Below are 25,465 nucleotides of genomic sequence, written 5' to 3'. Positions count from 1 at the left end.
AACATGATGTATAAAATTTACATGATCTATAAAAGTTCCTAGCATACAGCTTAAACAGAACATTATAGGAGTGCAAAGAATGAATGTGAGGTGGCAGAGACACATTCTTTACTTCATAGCATACAGGAATTTGACACAGTTCTGATCTAACAGGCCTGAGTATAAAGGTGACAATAAACTGCTGCTGCTGAATCTGAAGTCTAATAATGCTTTCATATAGGCATGCCTATACATAAACCAAGGAAAAAATGTCAAGGTTTGTGAGAAGACATATATAAAAGACTCACGTTATGACTGAGTGAAGTACAGAGGATTAGATAATTCAGATAAGCATGCAAAAAAGAGTCTTTATAGTGCTTACGCCGAACTATTTCTGCGGAAATAGATAATTGGACATCTTAGTTCTGGGCTGTATGGCACTTCTGAATTATTTCCAAATTGCAGCACATACTTCCATGTTTTAAATTCCACTGCTTTGAATTTATCTTTTTCAAGTTCTGTTTTAGAAATGCAGTTAACCTGACAGGTCCCACCTACTTGATGTTACTAAGCTTTAATTCTGAATAGCCATTAAAATTCTACTAGCTCTACAGTCCTTCACCTCACAGCCACAAACTCACCAAGAGTGATTGTGGAAGGAAACTCTGAGCAGCTAAAATAAAGAAACAACCCAGCTGAAGTTCAAGCCTCCATTCACATTAACTAGAATATTTTCCAGCAGTGGCAACAGAAAGCAGCATATATACATGCTAATAATTGTACCTGAAATTAATACTTCAAAATAATAGAACACTTTTGCAGTACCTAATCATCAAGGCATTTTCTGTGAAGTGTTTAATCCTCACATCACTTTTCCAAAAAGGTACCTTCATTCTTATTTTCTAGAGTTTTAGCAGAGAATAAGCATAGGATTTTTAAAGAACTTCGCATTTGAGCAGCTCTTTCAAAAACTATCCTTATTTGTCTACTACAGGTTATAGTGCAAGAGAGGTCTAAAAACAGAAGATTCTTAGCCAGAATCCCAAATGATTCACTAAAAATTGTGTCTATATGCATTACATACTGCATATTTTAAGAAACTGTTATAAAAAAAAATTACCCAGATGGAAAAGCAACCTGCCTCACACAGGTCTGCCTAGCTTCTCATATCTAGGGGTAGGCTTTCCTCACACACATATTTCTGCACTAGACCAGAGCAGTGGTGTAGAGCAAACAGACAAGTTAGCATTTGGAAAACTCAGTTGTTGATTCAACAGCATCTATCAATGAGAACATAATTAGATTTATGCCAGTTGACTGTAAAGGGATAAAGAATGTCTTCATTTATAATATGACTTTCTTGATGAAGATTTGTCTGTCCATGTGATTTTAAGTGGTTTGTGTAAACTACTTAAATGACTACTAATTTTGTGCAAACTGCATGCTGATTTCATGTATGTTAATATCTTAATCAAAAGTGCCTACATTTAATTGAAAGCATAAGAGGGACAAGACGACATCTGCATGAATTTGATATATTAAATTAACATGCAAGGAATTTGCAGTAAGCTATTTCTATGAAAAATCCAATAGAAAGTTACTTAATAAAATAATAAAAACGGTAATAAGCATTTTATTTCAGTAAATATTGAAAAAAGTAGATTATATGTTTTATTGGACTAATTAAGAAAAGCTTCATAGGATCAACTACTACAGAAGATAAAGGAACTCCATTTTGGAATAGTCAAATTCAATTTTCTCAATGAACTTCTTGGATTGTAGGATATCTTTTCACAAAAAAAAAAAAAAAGTTTTCTCTGGATAAATGTACAGCTGCAACTTAAGACATGAACCTATTATGAAGAAAATGCATGAAGGAATGAGTATTTGCATGTTTTATTGAATAAAGATGGAATTATATTTCTGTTTTTCCTTATGTGTTTAACTTGTTTTGCTGGAATAAAAAGATAAAAATCTTTAGAAAAAAGGTAACTTACCTGCTTCCAATTAGTTTAATATCAGCTGTCAAGAACTCAAACTACACTGAGAAAACATTTACCCTCTCACCTTTATATTTTATTTAGTTGTTAGTTGCAAAGCATATCCCTGTACATTCAGTTTCAAATTATTTTCTTTCAATTATCCTTTCTGAAAAATATCTGTGCCATAATCATAGTTTCAACTTCTTTTCATCATTTAGCTGAACTTTCTGTATCTTGTCCACTGATTTTTTAATGCCACACCATATCCTAATGCCTTCCAAAACCATTAAGACTCTCCTAATGCATACACAAGCCAAGGGAATAACACAGAGAAACTGGGAGATGCAGATATCTTTGAAGATAGATACACAGATTGCTGCTTCTTATTCTTATTGAGGAATTAAGATGACCAGAATTATATATATATATATTTTTTTTTCCCCCCTCTTTTTAATTTAATTGTATTAGCTGATTTTCATTTGTACTCTGGAAGCAGGGCTAACTCTGTTCTTGCTTGGATGAGCTGAAGAATAAAGGTTAAGGAGAATTAGGTGATTTGCACAAAGGAGTAAAAACTAGACCCAAACCTTGTTTCTGCTGTTTTGTCAAGCAGAATTCACATTCTTCCAAATTCACTTGCTATTTCAAGCACTAGGAACACATTAGCTACACACTTAATCCTCTGTTCTATATAGCTACAGATAAAAACACAGGATTTTATATCCTAATAAATTTTAAGTTTACAACTGATCATAGACTAGCATTCCTTTGATGTGACCACTTGATATAGAGGACCTGAGTACAGCTATGAGTTTATCAAGCAAAGCAAAGGAAGAAAGTACTGTGAGTGTATGCAACTATCTTTAAAAATCTCTCACAGATCTCCTCTTTGCTGCTGTAAAATGATCAAAAAGAGGTATAAGCAGAGCCACCAGCTGTAGGGCTGACCTTCAAGCATGTTTCCGGCTGCCAAGAAGAAAATCAGCAATACAGGAGGTGCCAACTGCTTTCTAAGGAGAACAAGCCTGAGAGGAGCCACCATCAGGATGCAAAAATAAATACAGTGGTTTCATGCTAGTACATCATATCATGTCATGCTGGTACATCATACCATAACACTAATACATGAAATTTAATCTTGCAATACCAAGAAAAAGAACTGCTCTGTTAAACGTAATTAAATCTTAGTTAGAAATGTCAAATAATGCTGTAACGCTATAATAGGATGATGATAGCAGGGTAGCAAAGTCCTTGGCTACAGCAAACAAGAACAAGCCCAAAAGCAGCAACCAAAATATCAAAAATGAAGAAAAACAACTACTTAGCTTTGGGAGGCTTCAGAAAGGCATGATTCTGCAGCAAAAGATACACTCACATCTTCTATCAATCCCTAAATGAGGTCTGGGAAGCGATGACTCCACCCCTTCTGGTCACTCAGCTGCATCGCATACACCTGACCTCTCCTAGGCTGGCCCTGCCTTCTCACCAGTTGCTCAGTCACTGGTTCAGGTCCAGCATTTCCACTACAGTTGTTAACTTCGGTTACTTAGGTGTTTTAGAAGAAAACAAAACTGGTAGTAATAACAGATAATTCTTATATCTTATCTTTATGAAAAAGTTATTTTTCTGCTCTAACAAACATTCAAGATGTTGTACAGACAATAAAGCATGTATTTCAGCACAGTCTAGTCTGCAAGGAATACAAATTAGATTCTTATATAGCTTTAAGTCTCAAAATCACATATTCAAAATCTGTAGCGTTTTTAATTTTGCCTGGTGTTATTGTCTAATTGTCTATAATGTCCCCCCAAATTAATATCATTATAAACCTTTGTAATCAACTTTGCTTTCATTTTGATTAGTTTCATTCTGGGCCCAATTTGTGGCCATTTATTTTAATGAGAGTTGGAATGAGCTCGTAATTTGCCAACTGTAATTTTCTAAGTATTGTTTTTTCCAAAATATTCTGGTTTTCTTCATGTGAAGATATATATGTTTTTAATCAACACTGTTTCCTGTAAATCATGTGCTAAATTCCATTATATATCAGCAATTAGAAATCCAAATGATTTTGAATAGTGTAGTTCTTTTCACAGACTTGCTTAAAAATAGAGAGAAACCTCTGCCTATAAGGAGCTATAATTTTTATGTAGGATAGTTAGTACATTAATGAGGAATGCTTAAGGAAAGCCATAGCAAACTTCTCCATGCAAATTTTAATTGCTTCTTGATAAAACACTGAAAACACACAGGAAGGTGCACATTCAAAACTCATTAGCCATTCTAGGACTGCAGTACTTAAATTTCAGTTAAATAAAAAAATATCATTCTATTCTGACCACGTATAGTACTATCATTTTGAAATAACATTCACCTTAATTTTCTAATTTTGGCTATTTTTAGATGAAGCTGGTAACCACGTTATTTAACTCTACAAGTGCCTTTTCTATTGCAGACTTCATGGCTACGTGCCGTTCCCTTGGGCCCTGCCACTGTCCCCAGAGAGCCGAGCTCAGCGCTGCCCCTCCATTCCCTGTGAGGAGCTGCAGCCGCCATGAGGCTTCCCCTCGGTTCTGCAGCTCAGGGCTGAGCCAACTCAGGGACCTCAGCTGCTCGTACCTCTTGTCCACTACATCCTTCTTCTTCTTTGTAACTCTCTTTTGGATGCTAATAGTTTCATGTCCTTAAAATCTGGTGCTCAAAACCATACACAGTACTTGAGTTGAGGTAGGCTTGTATTTGCTTCATCTCACTTGAAATGAGACGTTTGAAGTAAATTGCCATCCTCTGATCTTGTCCTCAAAGTTAGTTTCCATTTAGTTTCAGGAAGACAAAGGCTCATTTTTGCTTTCTGGAATATTTTTTGTCATTTCTTGAATCTCCTGTTTTATTTGGGTGGTGTGTAGATTCTTAGTAAATAGAGGTAGTAAATTGGATCATAAAATGAAATATTTAACATTCACAATTTAATACAGTAATTTTTCCATTTACCCCAGAGAAGGAGGAGATACCTTCCAAGCTTTTTCCTGATGAATACAAAGTCAAAACACAGTATTGATGGAAGCAGAAGTGAATGCAAATATTTAATTTCTGCCCATTGCACCATTACTTTTATCTGTGTGATGTCGACTTTGTGCCATTTCCATCAAGCATCTGATTTTTTTTATTATTATCAGTGCCCCTGAAAATAGCCTACATCTCTGAAAGATGGATCTTGTTTATTATTTTCTATCAATATCTTACATCATTGTCATGTTTCTCCACTGGGGATAACAAAACTTTCACCACAATTCTGATTTGTCAATGAAAGTTTTTGTGTTGATTCTCAAAGCAGTTATAAAGTATATAATCCATGCCAATGCATATATAAAAATACATGCTACTCATGTTTTCCTTACTTGTTTTTTTTTTTTAATTAATGCCTATTAATTTTAATATTAGTATTAATGCCTATTTTATAGGTGCTCCCAGCAATCAGTTTCTCCAGCACATCTAAGATAATTTCTCTCTGAAAACAAGACAAAATATGAGTTCTCTCCCAAGTAACTGCGATTAAACACATGGAAATGGTTGAAGAGTGTGCCTACAAAAGAAGCTATAATCCAGAAAAGAAGGTATTGATAATGGAATTGCTACTTCCTACAGGAAGGGAAACATAGCTGAACAGTTCTGCAGCTGTACTACCAGCACCTGCTACCAACATGTAGTGAATAAAAGCAGGACACATCTATTTCATACGACATTAATGCTGTACATTGAAACTTCTAAACTATATCCAATCAGTTGAAGTGCTATTATCACTTGTTATTGAATATGAAGAAAGACACACAGCTTTTCTACTCAGTTATCACTGTAAGTTCAGATTTTCCTTTAGCCAAGATTTGCATTTTATTTGACCACTTAGTCATTATATGGATAATTAATGAAGTTATCCAAATCAATCACAGTATTGCTATTGGTACACGCACCTTTTACCTATCCTTAAGCTTCTGAATATTTCCAGAGTAGTTTGAATTCACTTGAACTTTTGAAGGTGGCCTGGGGTTGATGGGTTATTCTTTTCTACTGTGAAGGACTAGAGTAACCATCCAAAACAATTTCTCATTTTCAGTGTAACCAAAATATTTAACATGAATTTGACTGCCAGATTTTAATCTCAAGTGTATTATCTTCCTTTCCCCTCTTTTCTTCTGTTCCTTTAGACAAATCACACCCATCTATATTGACATTTCTGAGTAGGATCCTATGAACTTTCAGTTATATTCATTAGGTTGTATCATATAGACATGTGCCAGATAAAGATTTTCCGTCTATTTGTTCTAACAAATGATTTTAAATAGAGGTCTCAGATAAACAATCTTAAAAGGCTGGTTACATCTAGGAAAGCTAGTGAAAGAAAATTTCTGCAAGATTCATCAAAACTGTTGTCTACCACTAAGATATGCTATGTGGGACTTCAGGATGCAATTCAATAGCCATCTATTTTCCTATTTGCATGCACAGATTTTGTTTTAAGAATGCTTTTGCGAACAGCGAAGTTCCTTTCTTCTGGATAAATATTTTCAGGTACCATGAAAAACTGATTTACATGTAAGTGGAGGTACAGAAGACAGGAACTGAAGTGGGAGAAAAGAAAGAAGAAAACCTGCAAGGTAAAGATAACTGGGAGTAATAGAAGAAAAAAAATCAGTTTAGATCCTGCCAGCATAGTCAGACAGATGTTTTACACTGCATGCTTTCCACCTAGAGTGGTGGTTTGGGTTGGGAGGGACCTTTAAGATCATCTGATTCCAACCACCTGCTATAGGCAGGGACACCTCCCACTAGACCAGGTTTCTCTAAGCACCATCCAGCCTGGCCTTGGACACCTCCAGGGATAGGACATCCACAACCTCCATATGCAGCCTGTTCCAATGTCTCATCATCTTCACAGTAAAGAGGGTGTCTAGTCTAAATCTACCCTTTTTCTAGCATCTAGACTAAATATACTCTCTTCCAGTTTAAAGCCATTTCCCCTCATCCTGACACTACATGCCCTTATAGAAAGTCCCTCCACAGGTTTCCTGTAGGCTCCTTTCAGATACTGGAAGACTGCTACAAAGTCTCCTGGAGCCTTCTCTTCTCCAGGCTGAAGAATCCTGGCTCTCTCAGTCTGTCCTTGTAGGGGTTGTGCTCCAGCCCTCTGGTAGTCATCATGGCTCTAAAATGCTAGATTATACTGTTAAAAGCAAGCATATGGTATGGGTATCATTGACTACAGTTGATGAAAAGGTATTCCTAGACTTCACACTTCTTTTTGCTTGTACTTTCCCTTTCCCCTTTGTTTTTACAAAGAAATGAGAGAGGAAAAAAGAAAGGATTCTTTTATATTCCTTGATGTATTTATTATACTTACTGACCTTACATGAGCTACTTAACTGCATGATAACATATCAGATTAGCCACGTCAGGAGATGTCTAATCATATGTAACAGTATTTTACAAAGGTTGACATGTTTAAAGTAATGTATGGTGATGGGTGAAATGTATATGAAGCTGTCCTCTAAAACTGTATTTTCATTTTTTTTATTTAATTTTGAAAACATTCTTTTGCATAGTTGAATTAGATAGTAAAAAGGAAGAAATATTGAATAATGCTAACTTTTTTGCATGTTTCCCAACTGATGTCCTTATTTCTGCAGTATATCTGGGTTCTAATTTCTGCTTAAATGTCTTGGAGGTCTTCTTTCTTTTATCATAATTTTTTCAGGTATTACAACATTGTCATATTCTGACATAGAATCATCCATTTCATTTAATTTTTTTGACTGAAATGAAATCCTAGTAGCTTGGTCCCTTAAGCATTCCACTGTAGAAAAGGAAACAGCTTCAAATTTGACTATTAGAGACATATGGAGGTTTAATAAGAAATTTTTTATTTATTTTTGCCTGCCAAAATGGTTTCTTGATCTAAGCTCAAGAATTCCAAACTGAATTTAAAACTACAATAATATATATTTGTTAGTTATTGATGATAATACAACATACCTTTATCAAGTCAAAGATACGATAAAATATGTTCTTCTTTTATGGAGATTTCTGAATATGTTGAAGAAATCACTTTGTAGCCCACTAAACTGTAAAGAAGGAAGGAAAGAAATGAAAAGTACTTCCAAAAAACAAGCTAATTGCAAAACAAAACAAAACAAAACAAAAACAAAAATGCCATGGTTAATATCACATCAGGAGCCTCTTCAGAACACTCTGAAATATTATACTTTGTGTTGTTCATACCATTTAATGTTCAAATTATTATATTTAAGTCAACTTCAAACATCTCCTCTCTTAAAAGAAATTGACTCATTAACAATGCCTACAGATTTCTGCTGTCATTTTTAACTAAATTAGTGTGCTAAGAAGATAACATACATATTTATGAGAATAGTTTATACACAGAAGGACATAATTAACTCCTGATAAAAAGAAAGAGCACTTACAACACTTTTATCAGGTACTGAATAAAGAGTTAAATTTAAGGTGTGGGAAATAGGCAGATAAACCAAAAAATATGAAACATATAAAACATGCTTTCTTTCCTAGTCTATTTCATAGCATCTCCTGTTTTATAATCTCTTGTTTTATCAGATAGCTGAGATAAATAAGACAATATGCTAAAACTCAGAGGATACAGCCACAGAGAAATAGTTATTTCTGCTTCTGTGGATATAGCCTGCAAATTATAATATACTAATTTTACTAATTTTCCTTTTATTTTTCCATGCCATATAGCTCAAAGACCTCCAGAAACACTATAGTGAGACAATATCTTTCAATACTCATGAAATCTTTGCTACTTTTGCCTCTTCTACAGACAGTATTTTTCATTTGATTGAGAACACAAAGATACTGTAGCCCAGAAACTGGATATAGAATAGGTGCAATTAATTATCTAGTAAAATTCAGCAGTTTAAATAATACATTACAGTGTTACATTTTTGAAGAAGACTGCATCCATGGTCTGCAAAAATAAATCTATTCTGGATGTGGTCCCTAGTGAAAGCTCAATAATCTTCCCACCACTGTATTTCAGAACTTCACTATTCCTGTAAAATTCTGGGCATGGAAAACTGATAAGATCATTTCCTTTTTGCAGAAACCACTCAGGAGTACCTGAAAACCTTTTCCCCTTAGCCTCTGAACCTAGCACTTCCCTTTTTTACTAAGATACTAAGTGTTTCTTAACAGGATATTTCTTCAACTGCTTGTGGTTTTCACTGTTTTTTTCTGGACTAACTCCAGTTGAAGCACTTTTCTCTAAAACTGTACTTCCAAAGACCGGATACACTGTTGCTCTGAAGTCTTGTGAGAATGGAAGAGTGAAAGATTCCTTTGTTTGTTTTGCATAACTGTCTCTAGCTTTATAGTTATATAACACTCTTGGTTATGTTCACCATGATTTCTTAATTCAGGCATGTCCAACCTGCAGTCCGTGGCTCAGCACAGCTCTCAATGTGGTCTGTGCCTCCTGCTGCTGCTTCATCATGGCAGCAGCTCTGTCCTGACAAGCAGCCCAGCCCAGCCCGGCTTTGGAATACAGCCTTGGGAGGGCGCACTGCAGTGCTGACCAATAATGTGGAACTATGCTTAATTCACAAGGAAATTGTGTCAATTTTAAAATATTATAATTTGAAAAGACATTATATGCAGAAATGTGCTGACGCATCCCATGCATATCAAGGAATGTCTTCATAAAGACAAAACAGCAGAACTGAAAATGTCTGTTTTTAAAAAGTTAAAACTCAAATGAACCCTGTCATAAAAGTTAGTTACGTGACCCTGGTTGCAAAAAAAAACAGAATCATTTCCTGATGGTGAGTTTGTTAAGCAATGTATGGAAAGCATAACAGATAAAATGTGCTCTAATTAATAATAATAATAATAATAATAATAAATTATAAAATCAGTTTGTCTCACCAGACTATAGCTATCAAAAAGTGTTTTGTTTTGTTTTGTTTTTTCCCTACCTATTTTCAATTGCAGCTTCATATGATCTAGATGTATGTATTTCTACAGTTGCCCACATCTTTGCCCACACACTCCACTCAAATTCTCATTTTATATATTTCAAAGACCTGAGGTTCCACTTTTCATCTTCCAGAACTTAATGTGTCTTTATGAATAAACAATCCACACGAGTAATAATGATCTTAAACACTTATTATAAAGTTATTATTTGGATGATACTGACGTTCTTATAAAATATGCTTTCTTTTGTTCCCTACGCTGTGGAGGAACACAATAATATCTTTAATATTGGTGAAAATCAAATAGTTCCATTTTACTAGTTTTTACAATGCAAAGTTATTGAATTATAACTTTTCAAAGAGCTTTTTACAGTCAGAAAACAAGTCCTTAGAAGTATGGATTAGTCAAGGCTGCCATTGTTACTGCTACTAAAAATGAGAGAAGAAAATGCCTGCATTACCTTTCACTCAACAAAGGAGAACTTTACTGGAGAAAATACATCATTATTTGTTATAGGAATCTGAGCTCCACAATCAGTAAAGGAAGTATTTTTATGTGGAAATCAAACAACCCATTCCTTTTTCTCTGTTCCAGTTTTGCCAGCCTTCATAGCCTTACCTATGTGCTCTACTTTGCCTCTGCCCTGGTTCCACAGTTTCTGGTTCAGGAGGTCAGATGCAGAATACATCTCACCCATCTCAACTGCTGTACTAACAGCATTGTCTTCCACATTAATTCACTGGTAGAGTCATGGTATATAGTCCACCTAATGTCATTTAACTTATGTATGGTGCTTTTATCTGTAAAGAAAATACACAAACAATTAAGCTTATCTTCTACTTCTGGATATGTAATCACTGTTACCTTAAGACTTTAGTGAGAGTCATTAGTAATTTACTGCACTGGCATTACAATGCTCTTCAATTAATAACAGTAGGATACTGAATATAATCCTATTTATATTTTTAAATTTTTAAATTTATATTAACACTTTTACAAATTGAGTGTTACAAATTCTAAATTCTGCAGCAGAAAACATATTCCATAGAATTATAAAGGTTGGAAAAGACTTCCATCATCATCTTGCCCAACCACCAACCCATCACCACGATGCCCACTAACCATGTCCCTCAGTGCCACATCTACATATTTCTTGAACGCATCCAGGAACGGTGACTCCACCACTTCCCTGGGCAGTGTGTTTCAGTACCACTTTCAGAGTTTTTCCTAATATCCTACTTGAGTCTCCCCTGGTACAACTAAAGGTCATTCTTTCTAGTTGTACTGCTAGTTACATGGGAAAAGAGGCGGAACGTCTCCTTGCCATAACCTCTTTTCAGGTAGTTGTATAGAGCAATAAGGTCGCCACTGAGCCTCCTCTTCTCCAGACTAAAAAATCGAAGATCCTTCAGTTACTCCTCGTAAGACTTGTGCTCCAGTCCTCTCACCAGTTTCACTGCCATTCTTTGGACATGTTCCAGGGCCACAGTGTCTTTCCTGTAGTGAGGGGCCCAAAACAGAACACAGTACTCAAGGTGCAGCCTCATCAGTGCCAAATACAGAGGGACGATCACTTCCCTAGTCTCCCTGACTACACTGTTTCTGATACAAGCCAGGACTTGATTAGCCTTCTTGGCCACAATGAATCATAGAATCATGGAATCATTGAATTGCTTAGGTTTAAAAAAGACCTTAAAGTCTTTTTCAAGTCCAACCGCAACCAAACCATACTACCCTAACAACCCTCTGCTAAATCATGTCCCTGAGTACCTCATCCAAAAGGTTTTTAAACACATCCAAGGATGGTGACTCAACCGCCTCCCTGGGGAGCATATTCCAATGCTTAACAACCCTTTTAGTAAAGAATTTTTTCCTGATATCCAACTTAAACTTACCCTGGCACAACACGAGGCCGTTTCCCCTCGTCCTGCCACCTGTCACCAGTACACTGTCATACTGCAGGCTCATGTGCAGACAGTTGTCAACTAAAACCCCCAGATCCTTTTCCTCTGTGCAGCTTTCTCGTCACTCTGCCCCCAACCCTGTCGTGATGCTTGGGGTTGTTGGGTCCAAAGTACAGAACTTGGTCTTGTTGAAACTCATACAATTGGCTTTATCCCAACAATCCAGCCTATTCAAGTCCCTCTGTAGGACTTTCCTACTACCAGACTGATGAACAGTTCCCCCAGTTTGGTATCATCTGCAAAATGACAGTGCACTCAATTCTCTTGTTCGGATCACCAGTGAAGATATTAAGCCAGATAAGCCCCAATACTGATGCCCAGTGAACACCACTTGTGATTGCTTGTCAACTAGATTTAACTCTGTGTAACCACCACTCTTTGAGTCTGGCCCTCCAGCCAGCCAGCTTTTTACCCAATGAAGAGTACACCTGCCCAAGCCATGGGCTGCCAGGCTCTCCAGAAGAATCATGTGGAAGACAGTGTCAAAGGCTTTACTAAAGTCTATGTAGATCACATTCAGTCTTTCCTTCGTTCACTAGGTGGGTTGCCTGGTCACAGAAGGAAATGAGGTTGGTCAAGCAGTATCTGCCTTTTGTGAAACCATGCTGGCTGGGCCTGGTCCTTTTTGTCTTGCAGATATTACATAATTGCACTCAAGATGGTCTGCTCCATGACCTTCTCCAATGCCATGGTCAGGTTAACAGGCCTGTAATTCCTTGAATCCTTCTTCTTGCCCTTCATGTTGATGGGCACCGCATTGACAAGTGTGTCAGTGTGAGTACGCCTCGGAATCTCCAGTTGACCAGGACTGCTGAAAAATGGTGGAAAGCAGCTTGGAAGTCATGTCCACCAGCTCCCTCAGCACCACATATATGTAATAGTCCAGGCGAAATATCAGGCCCCTACCAGCTTCCTCTTGAATTTTGGGGGTTTATTCTGCTCCCTATCACTGTCTTCCAGATCAGGAGGCTCTGTATCCTGAGAATAACTGGTCTAACTATTAAAGACAGAAGTAAAGAAGACATTGACAACATCAGCCTCTTCCTCATCCTCAGTGTTAATATTCCCTGCTGCATCTAATAAAGGCAGGAGATTCTGGCCCTCCTTTTGCTGTTGATATATTTGGAAAAAAAACATTTGTTATTATTTCTAACAATGATGGCCAGATTAAATTCCTGCCGAGCTTTTGCCTTTCTAGTTTTCCCTCCACATCCTAGCAATATCCTTACATTCTTCCTGTGTTTCCTGACCCTTATTCCAAAGACAATAAACTCTTTTTTTTTTTTTTCCTGGAGTCTCAGTGAAAGCTCCTTGCTCCAGCATGCCAGTCTTCTTTCCCTCAAGCTCATCTTATAGTTCAGGGGGGGCAGCCTGCTCCTGCACTTTTCAGATTTCCTTCTTGAGCAATGTCCAGCCTTTCTGGACCCCTCTGTCCTTCAGGACTGACCGCCAAGGGATTTTCCCAATCAGTTATAATTTGGAAAGAGTAAGGGAGAAAAATATGTGTGATGTAAACCGGAAGTACTGTAGTATTATCTCAGGAAGTACTTTCTCAGGAAGGTGAGCAACTCATTGGCAACTTTTACCCTAAATGAGTTATCAGCAATTCCAGTGAGCCAGTATATTTTCCTCACTGCTCATATGTTTTCAGGGTAATAAATGACTATTGTTCAGGCACACTGAATAAACAGAAGTATAACTCTGCACTTTAAAAAATAAGAAATAAAAATAATAAAAATAAATGAGTCAGATATTTGAAAAAACAAGATAGTGTTCTTTAAATACTGATATAAGAGGTTCACAAGAATATCTCCAATAACTATATGAAGACTGTCACAGTCATAAACAATATTTAAATATTATACTTTAAGAAGAACACACATGTCACAGAGACAAAAATGACAAAAATCCTGCTTCATTTCCACAGCACCATTTCTGCAAGAATTTTCCTTTTTTTTTTTTTTTTTTTTTTTTTTTTTTCAGAATACTTTTAATCACACATTCCAACTCTCCAAAATGTCATGTTTTATCTCTGAGTTTTCCTAATGATCACTTCATTGTCTGGGGATTTAGTTCCTTGTTAGCCTTTAGTCCTAAACAGCCCTGCTGAGCTCTGTTGCTTTCTAATTATTTTAAGCATATCAATTAAAGCTTCTCCTTAGTGTTTACATCAGAGACTCCTGTGCAAGAATGGCAGAAACCCTCACAGAATGTCTTCAGCTCAGTTTGAAGACTGAGTGACAAAGGTCATTAAAGAAACAACTGAAAGAAAAGGGTTTCTTTCTACACATAGTTGAAAAGGGAAAGAAAACATAATGAGAAAAATACTCCAAAGCTTCACGTTCTCAGTGTTAACTGTAGCCCTATAAAAGCACCTAATTAAAAGAAAGTTATCCTAATACAATTATTTTAAATGGAAATATGATAACATAGGAAAAGAAAGGGCTTCACACATACACAAATGCACACTATAAAAATGGTTATGATAACTAGTTGATTTCATTTTACTTAATTTTTTTGCACATTTTAAGTGAATGTTATAGAATATGAAATTCAATTTAAAATTTGGGCTAGTGATATTTATATTTTGTACAGAATATGGACATAGATCAGAATAGCATATGCCCCATACTTTTTATTAAAATTAGAGACTAAAGCACTGCACACTTCACTTGCAAGAGGAAGTCAGAAAGATATTTACTGATATAAAATGGATGTAAGAGGGTAATTTGAACAATGTTGACAGCAGCTTAAGAAAATTCTAAATAGCTAAATGTCCTTAACTGTTTGCCATACACAGGGAGTGTGTGTGTGTGGGGGGGTGCATAATGAATTTAAGATCAAGTCTCATTGAAGGTAGTATAACTTAAAAACAGTAAACAACTTACCAAGGATCTGTCAGCAAAGCATTACCACATCCCAGGTGAATCTTTGCACTAGCCTTTAGTAATTTCAAGAGGTGTCCTTACTCAAGGAGAGATTCTGATGTACAGCCAGCTGCTTGCAGGAAGAACTCTCAAGGAGTTTCTTAGGCTGCTTTCTATTTATGGGGTAAGATAATTGACTCAGTTGTGCAACTTAAGTTTGGATCTATTGACCCAGGTATCTGTTATCAGTTCTTTGAGCACCTAGTTTGAGACAATATGGTGGTTGCTAACTGTCTCCATAAACGTTGATTGTTGTCTGTCCCAAGGACACGGTCTTTTGCACTTTTTGCACTAGGCCTTAGGCATAATGACCAGGTTGGGGAAAGGAGGGACAAGGAGTGCACCCTCACAACTGGCCAACAACTATTCCCATCATTTTTTCCATTCAAGGAAAATCCTCTGGTCTTCTGATGGGACGGCTTTGCATTTACCTGAGTTTGTGGTTTGGTTTGGTTTTTTGCATTCACAGATCTGAATCCTTCTCAGGGATGACTAGGATGAGTTTATGACAAGAACATCCATGGTAGCTCAGAAAAAGGTCTGTGGTGCCTAGAATCTCATACACTAATCAGGACTGGATTTTTGCATAGTAGTAAAGAGAAAAAAATATACTAATACATATCTCATGATGTAGAGTCCCTGTGGAAATATGAGGTGTTAGGGTCGTACCCACATTTTTCTATTTCATAGCCCTTAATGGGACTTTCTTCCATTAATTCGGCTAATTGCTTCTTGAACTGATTTATATTTTGGCATCCAAAACATCCTGCAGCAATGAGTTACACAATTTAATTAGGCACAATCTACATTTCTGGGTTACAGTTTACCAGGATGTTCTTAAGCCTTTATGTTTTGAATAGTGAACAGTTCATAAATCACTTTCTTCCAGCCATACATGACTTAAAGGAGGACAATAGGAAAGATGAGGAGGGACAATTTTCAGGGAGTGCAAGGACAGGACGAGGCTTAATGGTCTTAGCAAAAAGAGGGTAGATTTATAGTAGACATTAGGAAGAAGTTATTTACTGTGATGGTGGAGAGGCACTGGTACAGGCTGCTCAGAGAAGCTGTGGGTGCCCCATCCTTGTGTTCACAGCCAGATTGGATAGAGCACTGGGCAGTGTGAGGTGTCTTTAGCCATATGAGGGAGGTTGGAACTAAGTGGTCTTAAAGGTCCCTTCCAACTCAAATAACTCTATGATTCTTCAATCACAATATATGCTAAGTTTCTACTTACATGACTTTTTACATGAGCAAAGTGGATATCTACAATGCATAGGATGGTTCATTCAGTCTCTAGGTTACAGTTTTCATTAATCCACAGATGTAAGCAAATAATAAATTGCCGATCGTATTCAGTTCATATTTCATTTTTTTCTTTATTTCTGTGAAAACTTTGAATGTACAGAAAGTATGAACATGAAGTATTACTCTTCTATGCTATTCTGAATTTCTTATCTTTAACAATAGTCTTTATTTCCTACATTCATTATTTTACCTACGTTTGCTATGTGTTACTCATCTGTACCTATTGTGGCGTTTAGCTGTTCACAGTCTGTATATAGTCTTTTATCTAGCATATGGTAATTATCCTCTGGAAGGATGATGTTGGCTAGGTTAAATTTACTGAAAAACACAGTGGAAATTTACCAGTGAGATTAAAAAGCTAATAAAGCTGTAAAATGTAGATCATACATATACTTGGCAATTATGCTGTCAGTCCTTGATTAGATTTCTATACAGAGAAGCTATAAGAATGTTGCATAGCAGACAATACAGACATTAAATAAAATAATACACACTAGACACATATTTGCAAATTAGAAAGTACTGTTATAGTAACAGTTTAAAAACCAAAGCTATTAATATTGTTTCAGAACAATGTGAAAATAGGTGAGTACTATTAGAGAAAAAGGTGTTTTCACACATGAAAACCATTTTACTGCTTTACATAATTATAGTTCATTAATACTTTTCAATCTAAGAAAAAAACTTTTAGAGTAAAATAAGAATATTATTTTATTGTCAGAGAAAGATTTCACACCTGATTTCATAATCTGACATACTGACAGTTGTTCAAATATTTAGTCTACTATTTCTTCTAGCAGCTATCATCAGCTGGAGTCAACCATTGTGTTTCACTATGTCCTAAAATGTATAACTTCAGTAATTTTTCTTTTTCTCAACATCAGCTGTTGAGTTCCACATCCTTCCATACTTTTCATGTTTTAATCCACTGGTAAATAATTTAAATCACTTCAGGGTCTCCACTCTTGCCCCTGTTTAAGCTTCAATACTGATCTTTAGCTAAAGCAACTAAGTGGGAACCCTGAGCTCCAGATATGTAACCTGATTTGTCCAGTGTGTTAGGGTGACATTCATAAAATTAATCACACATAATGAGGTTCTAACAAAAAAAATCTTGAGGAAAAATAAAGTGTTAAAGAACTCTTGGCATCTCTAACATCTTCGCACAGGTAGATTGAGCACTGTGGTCTGAAGAAAACGTGTATTATTTGAAACTCATGTAAGACTTACTCTTCTTGAAACACCACCCTGAAAATACACCAGGTGGGAAGCTGCATAGATATAGGGTGAGGAAGTGAGCTTTTGGTTGAGAAGTTTACAGGCAAGTTTTTAGGCACAAACTTAAGCTGCTGTAGCTGTTCTGTTATAATCAGCATAGTGACTGACACTGATGACACAGACTGCTTTGTAGTACATGCGTTCTCTGAAAGTCCCATGTTTACCCACCTTGATGTCAAGGTCTCTGTATAGTTCTGTCGAGAACTGCCATAATAAATGTTAGAAGTACCACTAGAGGGCATTAAAAACACCATGAATAATTGCTAATATCAACGGCAGTGCTTCAAAACATCCCTATGATAAACAACGAAAAGATTGACAGGGGGATGAAAGAGAAACGTACAGAACCCATACAGTATGTGCTCACAGAAATCTAAAAGAACAGACGATGCCAAAGGTCTGGAGCTAGCAATGTCTGACAGCTTCCACAAAGAGGACAAGAGTTAATACTAAATTTTTTGTCAGCACTCAGATAATTAGCTAATTTACATATCTCAGCCTGTGGGCCATCTACTTAATGAGTGGTGAATGTTATAAAAAGAGGACACAAATTATGTTGCATATTGCACCTAAAGATCAAATGGTGATCTTTAGCTTCATTCAAGGTAATAGAAGCAGCAGTGAGTAGCAAATGCTTTCCTATCACGAGTAAAGGTAAGGAATTTGTTGAGGTCTTTGTAAGCTGAGCAGAAGGGCAAAACAAAGGGTGCCTGCAAACATCCAAAAAGCAGAGATCTCATTTTTGTAATAACTGTTAAGACATTTTTGCTACATATCAGTTCAACTGCACAGCAGAACAAAAGACAGAAAAGAAAAGGCACCTTGTAGGTAGCAAGGTCTGTCAAGTATTGTCACATAAAGAAAAGTATGCTAAGTTTTCCTGAAGGCTTACCTCAGTACTGGAGGATTCTCTTCACTGCATTCTCTGATTTATCTTAGGAAAGAAATCAAAAGAAGACCCAAGAAACGTTGCCATTGGTGAAGTCACAACATTTCTTTTTAAAGTCTCAAAGTCCCAAAGGGTCACATGAAGTGAACCTCCCTACCATGGTTTGCTCTGCCTAGAGGAATCATATAAAAGATTTATCTACTGTGAAGAGATATTCTTTAAGGGAGCAATGTCCCTCAAAATCATTTTATTTCAGTTCTGGTTTGAAAAGGTCTTTATACAAACATGTTATACAGGACAAAGCCAAAGAGAGCTCAGCCCTTTAGGCCAGTAGTTCAAGCAGGATGATGAATACTTCGCATAGGAGAGAGGAGATACAAGAAAGTGCAAGACAGCCATAGCTGAGAGGAGAAAAATTAAAAAAAAAATAAAAATAGAAAGAGAGAGAGAAAAAATAAAACCACACACACACACACAAAACCCAACAATTATTTATAAAGTTTTTTTTGTTTGTTTGTTTGTTTTTTTAAATAATGGGAGAAACAAGCTGAATTGAAGTTGTGAATACAGACTTCCTAAAAGTTCATGTCAGCTGTGAAATTCAAATTTTGACATGCACATTGTACCCTTCACTGTCACAAATGACATTAAAAAAATTTCCTTGTAGATACTGAATTACATGAAAATATGAATATCTTATGGATGAGTTTAATCTTAAATTTTAACATATCATCCTTTCATATGACCTATGTTATAGCAAACATATTTATCATAATTTTTTGTTGAAAGTCAGCTACTTTCAAAGAGAAGAGATTTAAAGCTTTGGGGAAAATTCTCATAAGATTTGACACTTTTTTCTATATTCTTGTAATTAATGATATCATCTATTAAAATATGTTTTCATATGCATTTTCCTAAAGTTATAGACTACAGATTCTTACAAGTTTTGCACATAATTTATCAGACAGCACAGCTAGGCTTACCTCTTCACGATCCTTTGAAACAACTGTGTTCAAATATAGCACCCAGCAGAGCACTGTGACAGACAAGACAGCTTTCAGCTGGTGAGAAACTTGCCTGAGAGAGAGATGCAGATATCTTTTTTCTCCTTACAATATTCTGATTTTTTTTACCATTATTATTATTATTTTTAATGTTTCAGCTCCATCTTCATGCTATTTCAAAGTTCAAAATGTTATAGGAGACTCAAACATTTCCATTTGAAATGTATGGTGCTGGTAAGGTGATCACATTCCTTGAATCAAATTAAGTGACAACCACCTAAATAAAGTCTTATTTTTTTCAGAGGTGCCTTAGGAAAGCACAGATTCCTGTAGAACACCTAATTAACTCATCATAAGCTGCATTTGAAAAAATAATTTATGTAGTAGTAACACATACTATAACAAACATGGTACATATGCTATATATCATTTATGACGCCACTTACAATAAAATTATTTTTCATGTTAAGCTCAGACATGATGGTAACTATATGCCAAACCTCAGCACCCATGTCCACACCAGGAAAAAAATACTGTTCTTCCTGATGCATTTAGAAAAACATGGACAGAAGGAATATTAATGCTTTAACGAACTGCTGAAAGTATGATTGAAAATGGATGTTAGCCTACAATCTAATATGGGTCTATGCAACTTGTAGATAAATCTTTAATTTATCTGTACAAAATTTCATGCAAGCATTTCCCATCCAGTTTTTATCGAGTTTTCAACAAGCAATCCTCATGGTTTTCTATAAAGTCCCTTTTTTAAGAGTAAGGAGTTCAATCTGACACTAGTAATCAGGTTTGTGCAAAACAAAACAGAAAATCATATTTTAAAACTGCTGTTTACCACTGAGTGACAATAGTGCCCATTTTTTCCGTGTGCTTTTAGGTGAACTTTCATTCATGACCCACTAATAATATCCGTTCTTTCTTGTAGTTGCAGCTTCTTTCAAAAGATGCATTATGTCATAAATACAAGACCAAATATTTCTGATTTTTCAGACAGCTTTCAGAATATATATATATATATAGAATAGAAAACATTTGAAGACTTTCAAACTATATTTCATTTTTTTTCAAACCATAATACAAAGATAAACATCCTGTCACCCTCACTATTGCTGCATATTTTTTTTTAAATGAAGTACATTCTGTAATATTAAAATTCTTATAGAGATGTGAAAAAAGTTATAGAAATCTTTCACTAACAAAACTTCAAGTTCAGGTGGTGCTAAGTTATTTTTTTTTTACTGTGCTATATTCTCTAATATAAAAGCTGAACAAATAACTAGAATCTAGGAAGCATTGTTGTTTTGTTTTGCTTTGTTTTTCCCCAGAAGGTTTTAGATTCAGTGATATTTCTCTAAAGTGAAGATTAATAATATCAAGTACAAGTTATGATACATCACCACTGTACAAAAGATTTTATTGCAGTGTGTTTTAAATATTTTATATAAATACATATAATCCTAACACAGAGTCACTCTTGTCTTAACAGTAATGAAACATTCAGTTGACTATTATTGTTGCATAGAAGTCAACATCTATTGCTGATTTGCTGATATTCCCATGGAGGCAGCAAGCCACAGAAAAAGATATGCAATCTTAACTTGATCTTAAATCATAGTCTCAAGAGAATCAAATATATTTCAGTAATGTCAAAATTTGTGAGGACTTTTTTTTTTTTTTTTCCCAACCAAAGATCCATGTATTTAATTCTCAGTCATTCCAACTCCACCTGACCTACCTGTCTTCAGGTAGGTCAAGTGAGCATCAGAGGAACTGAGACCTCAGGCTTGATGAAAGTGTTTTCCATCACAGATTTGCCCTAAAACTCTCAACTAGGTTCTATCCAGGATGAAAGGAAGTTCCTTTCATTCGTTCATTTCTTTGCTTGTTTTATATCTTTACAGCATTCTCATTATTCTCAGATCTTTAAAAGGCAAAAAGGCATTCTGCTACCTGCCAATGGCTGGAATTTTGCCTATGTAAGCAAGTAAGCATTCAGAAAATTTTCCTGAGAAATTTGTTCAGATCTATGCCTTGTCATGGTAATAACTGGGCCCAAAGCCCATTTGTAACAAATGGTTAATTGGTATTCTGATAAGAATAGATTTAACATATTTTTTTGCATTGAACCCTTTCCTTACAATGTTTACCAATACAACAAGAGCTTAGATGATATTACTCAAAATTGGCACAGAACATTAGGATTGGTCAAGCTTTTGCTTTTCTTTTTGAATGCTTAGGCTAGTTATCTTAGAAGACTGTTTCCTGACTGAATTCCTCACTTTCATTGTAGAGCAAGAATAAACGACAGTCATGTAAAACACAAGATTAAAAGTCACCTTGAAATTGGTTGATGGCAGCTAGCTGGAAGACTCCAGTATAGAAATTTCAGGACTTCGGCGTATAATACCAGTAGTTTGTACTGCATTTTTAATAAAAGAAGAAACATCGAACATCATTATCCTGTTGTCGTTTGTCACCTATTATCTGAAAACTCCTGCAAACTTTATGATTTTCCTGGTATAGTTGACTGCTTTCTGTAAGAACATAGGAGAATAGAGGTGACAGTGCAAATTCTCGAAATCATTCATTGATTGTGCCTCAGAGCCACCAAAATTATAAGGATAATATGCTTAGAAGAAACCTCTTTTACAGAAAGTTATCTTTCATAACCTTTCTACCAATGGGATTATCCTACAGCATTGTGCTCAGGGACCAATAAGCAGGAATTCTGTCTTCTTTTCTGCAGAGAGCAGAGGTGACACAATCCGATCTGTCATCCTCTCCCATTCTCTCCCTGAATATTTTAGAAAAATTGTTGCTATAGTACATTCAGAATATAGGCACTCTGAATGCTGCATGAAGATCAGATTTCTGGAAACAAAGCCGGTACTGAAACTGCACAGAAGCCTCATATCTTGTCAGGTTTCTTTAACAAATGCTTTGGTCACACAAAGACCATGATTTTTTTGAGACACTCCTATTTGTAAGCTCTTTCAGATTGTTCACAGAAAGAAAGAACAAAATAGTCAAAATTTCTCATCAGCTCTAAAACAGACAGTAACTGTTAAGAGGATATCTTCACAAAATGGCATCTGAGCTAATATGAGCTGTAAACTAGGGGATCTTATTGTTACTAGTTTGATAACACCTACATAAAGCACAGTAAATCTTATTAAATTTTTAGTATCATTTCACAATGAGTGCATCCTTTACACCAAATTCAGATCAACAGTTTCCATGCTATGACTTTTGCTTGTGTACATTTGCGCATCTTCAAAATTGTAGTTTAAGGAAAAAATAGACAATATATCACCCCCATTGTCTACTACTCAATTTTATTACTGGATTTCTTTTCTGAAAGTTCAACTTCAGAAGTCTGCAATAATTACACCAACACATAAGAAAGTCCCGCACAGCAATACATTGAAGTCTAAAATCACACCTTCAGAATACTGATGAAGAGGAAAAGTAAGAACAAGAAAACAAATATGCCAATATTACATACTGCTGCAGTCCCCTTGGTGGGCTATATGATACTACTTCATGAATAAAGATGGAGTAAACTACATTTGTAGCATAATAAGAAAAGGTAATTAGTGCCATCTATTCACCACAGTTAGAATTTGACTAGAACAATCTGATTACTCTTATCACATTTTAAACTTTGAGTAAGATTTTCAGCTCTGTAATCCAGTTAGTGGTGAAGTGTGGAGAATATAAGTCAGCTTCCCAATATGATTGATGAGTATGTGCTGTGCAGGATAGGAGCTAGCTGGAAAAAATATATATATATAGAACTCATAATATAGACACTGTCTGCCTTCTTTAAAGCAAATCTCTTCTAAATCAGTTTGAATCCTTCAGCCAGACTAAAGTATGAGCTTAGTATCTTTTCTGAACAAACAGGAAATGGAAAACTATTCATAGGAAAGAGGTGCCTATTTTTTTTTGGCTTGAACTTAGCTTTGTGATCTTTCTGATATACATTTGTTATTTATATTTTGCTAACTGCTGCATCTTGCTGAGAACTGGGCTTTAGCCATGTTGAGAGCTGTACAAACATAGCGATAATTACAGTGATAGACTATTTCAAATTCAGAGATGAGTTTATTGACAACAGATTGAATGGTTTACCATAAGCCAATGACAAGCAAATAAATTTAAATACCAAACCCAAATTATTGCTCACATCAAAGTAGTTTTGGTAATGAGACATAGAGTTTGAAATAGGGGCACAAAATATCATTGTGCACAAATCAGCACTCCAATTTCTAGCCTCTGTCTAAGTGACCCAGTGCAAGATTCCAGATTCATTTATTGTACCGTCTCGTGAGAACTAGAATTCAACTCCATCCAGATCTGCAAGTTAATCCCAAGCAGTAATGGCAAAAATATGCAAGTAGAAAAAATAATCTCTTTGAAGGAGTGACATTGAGTGATCTGTCCACCACACATTGTAATGCACAGAGGCTCCAGGAAATTATTTGTTATGATCCAAGTCTCATGAATGGAATATTTTGCAGAAAGAAAATTACGTGAAATTGAGCTTTGCTTAGCATGCCTTCAAATGTCTCTGTTTTTTAGTGGTTTGCAAAATTAAGATTATTAAAGGACTTGGAGGTAGTGTTGATGATGACGGTGTGAGAGCTCTTTGTTGTTTTATTCTAAGAGAGAAGATTTTTCTATGGTTGACAAAGTGGAAGTTTTTCCTAGATAATGAGATAACTGTATATATTGCATCCTGTTATGAATAATCATACTGTTTTCTGATATGATTTTTTTAATAAACATTCATGTGGTGTGTAGTTTTGCTCTGATGATATAGCTTTATGTACCAGAATACAAATTATATTTCTTATAAAATATTTAAAATGCTGGGGGATTACTCTCTTTATATTTAATTTCCACCCACAGTGTTTTGCAAATTTCCTTATGACAAGATTTTTCCTTTTTTCGTATAAGTTGCAGAATATGAGGACTTATATATTTCTTGTTATTTTCTCTGGTGCACTGCAATTCTCCTTCCAGAAAGATACACTCATTTAAAAAAAAAAAAAATGACAGTAAGGGCAGGTAATTGCCTAGGAAGTAAAATGGCTGGATTTAAATAAAATCCTTGTTTAGATCAGACCTTTGTCCTAACAATACTTCAAATTCACAGCTTTCTCACATTTACTTATCCCTACATCTGCAAGGAACCTTATGTCCTTGACAAGTAATTTAGCCCATCCTGTTACCTATAGCACAGGAATTCCGTTCACTGAATCCAGAAGATTCAAACTATTCAAACTATTTAATCCTCTGAAGCACCAAGCATGTATATATTTACCTTGAGAAGATACTTAAGCAGGTAATTTAGATATTATTGTTTACCATTCAGGGCGATGAATGCAGTTTTCAAAGCATAAAAACATTACTACTGTCCTGAACTGGGGACAATTATTACTTTTTTTTTTTTCAATTGAGATATTCAGGACCTGGTTAATTTAAGAGCTAAGCTGAAAATTCAAGAGGAAATATGAAGTACTCCTATTAAAAAATGAAAATTCAAAGTTTCATTTCTTCATCCAGATATCTTATATACCTTTATGGCTTTTCATTACAGAATCACAGAATCACAGAATTGTAGGGGTTGGAAGGGACCTCCAGAGATCATCGAGTCCAACCCCCCTGCCAAAGCATTACATCTAAGCATTTCATAATGCTTAATGATTTTACTGCATATTTCCTCAGCAAGGTTACCAATACTGTCTTACAGATTAAATAGTAATATTCACTGACTTACGTGAAATATAGGCACGTGATCTAAAAATGAAGTCTTCGAAACTGCTACACTCTTGTCTCCAGAGATGTTTGAGGATTTTCATTAACTTTGGCCCTGATCTTTCCTCCTTTAAAAAAAAAAAAAAAAGAATTGTTTTCAACAGGCAAGGATGCAAAGGCATTCCACAACCTCTCTGGGCAACCTGTTCTAGAGCTCCATCACCCTTACCATAAGTGAATTCTTTCATGTCAGTACAGAACTTTCGATGTTCGAGTTTTAAGCCACGACTCCTTGCCCAATTAGAATCATAGAATCACCAAGGTTGGAAAAGACCTAAAAGATCAGTCCAAC

This window comes from Tympanuchus pallidicinctus, unplaced genomic scaffold (assembly GCF_026119805.1).
Source record: "Tympanuchus pallidicinctus isolate F22 unplaced genomic scaffold, pur_lepc_1.0 scaffold5, whole genome shotgun sequence".
Lineage (NCBI taxonomy): Eukaryota > Metazoa > Chordata > Aves > Galliformes > Phasianidae > Tympanuchus > Tympanuchus pallidicinctus.
Note: the sequence above shows the minus strand (reverse complement) of the source record.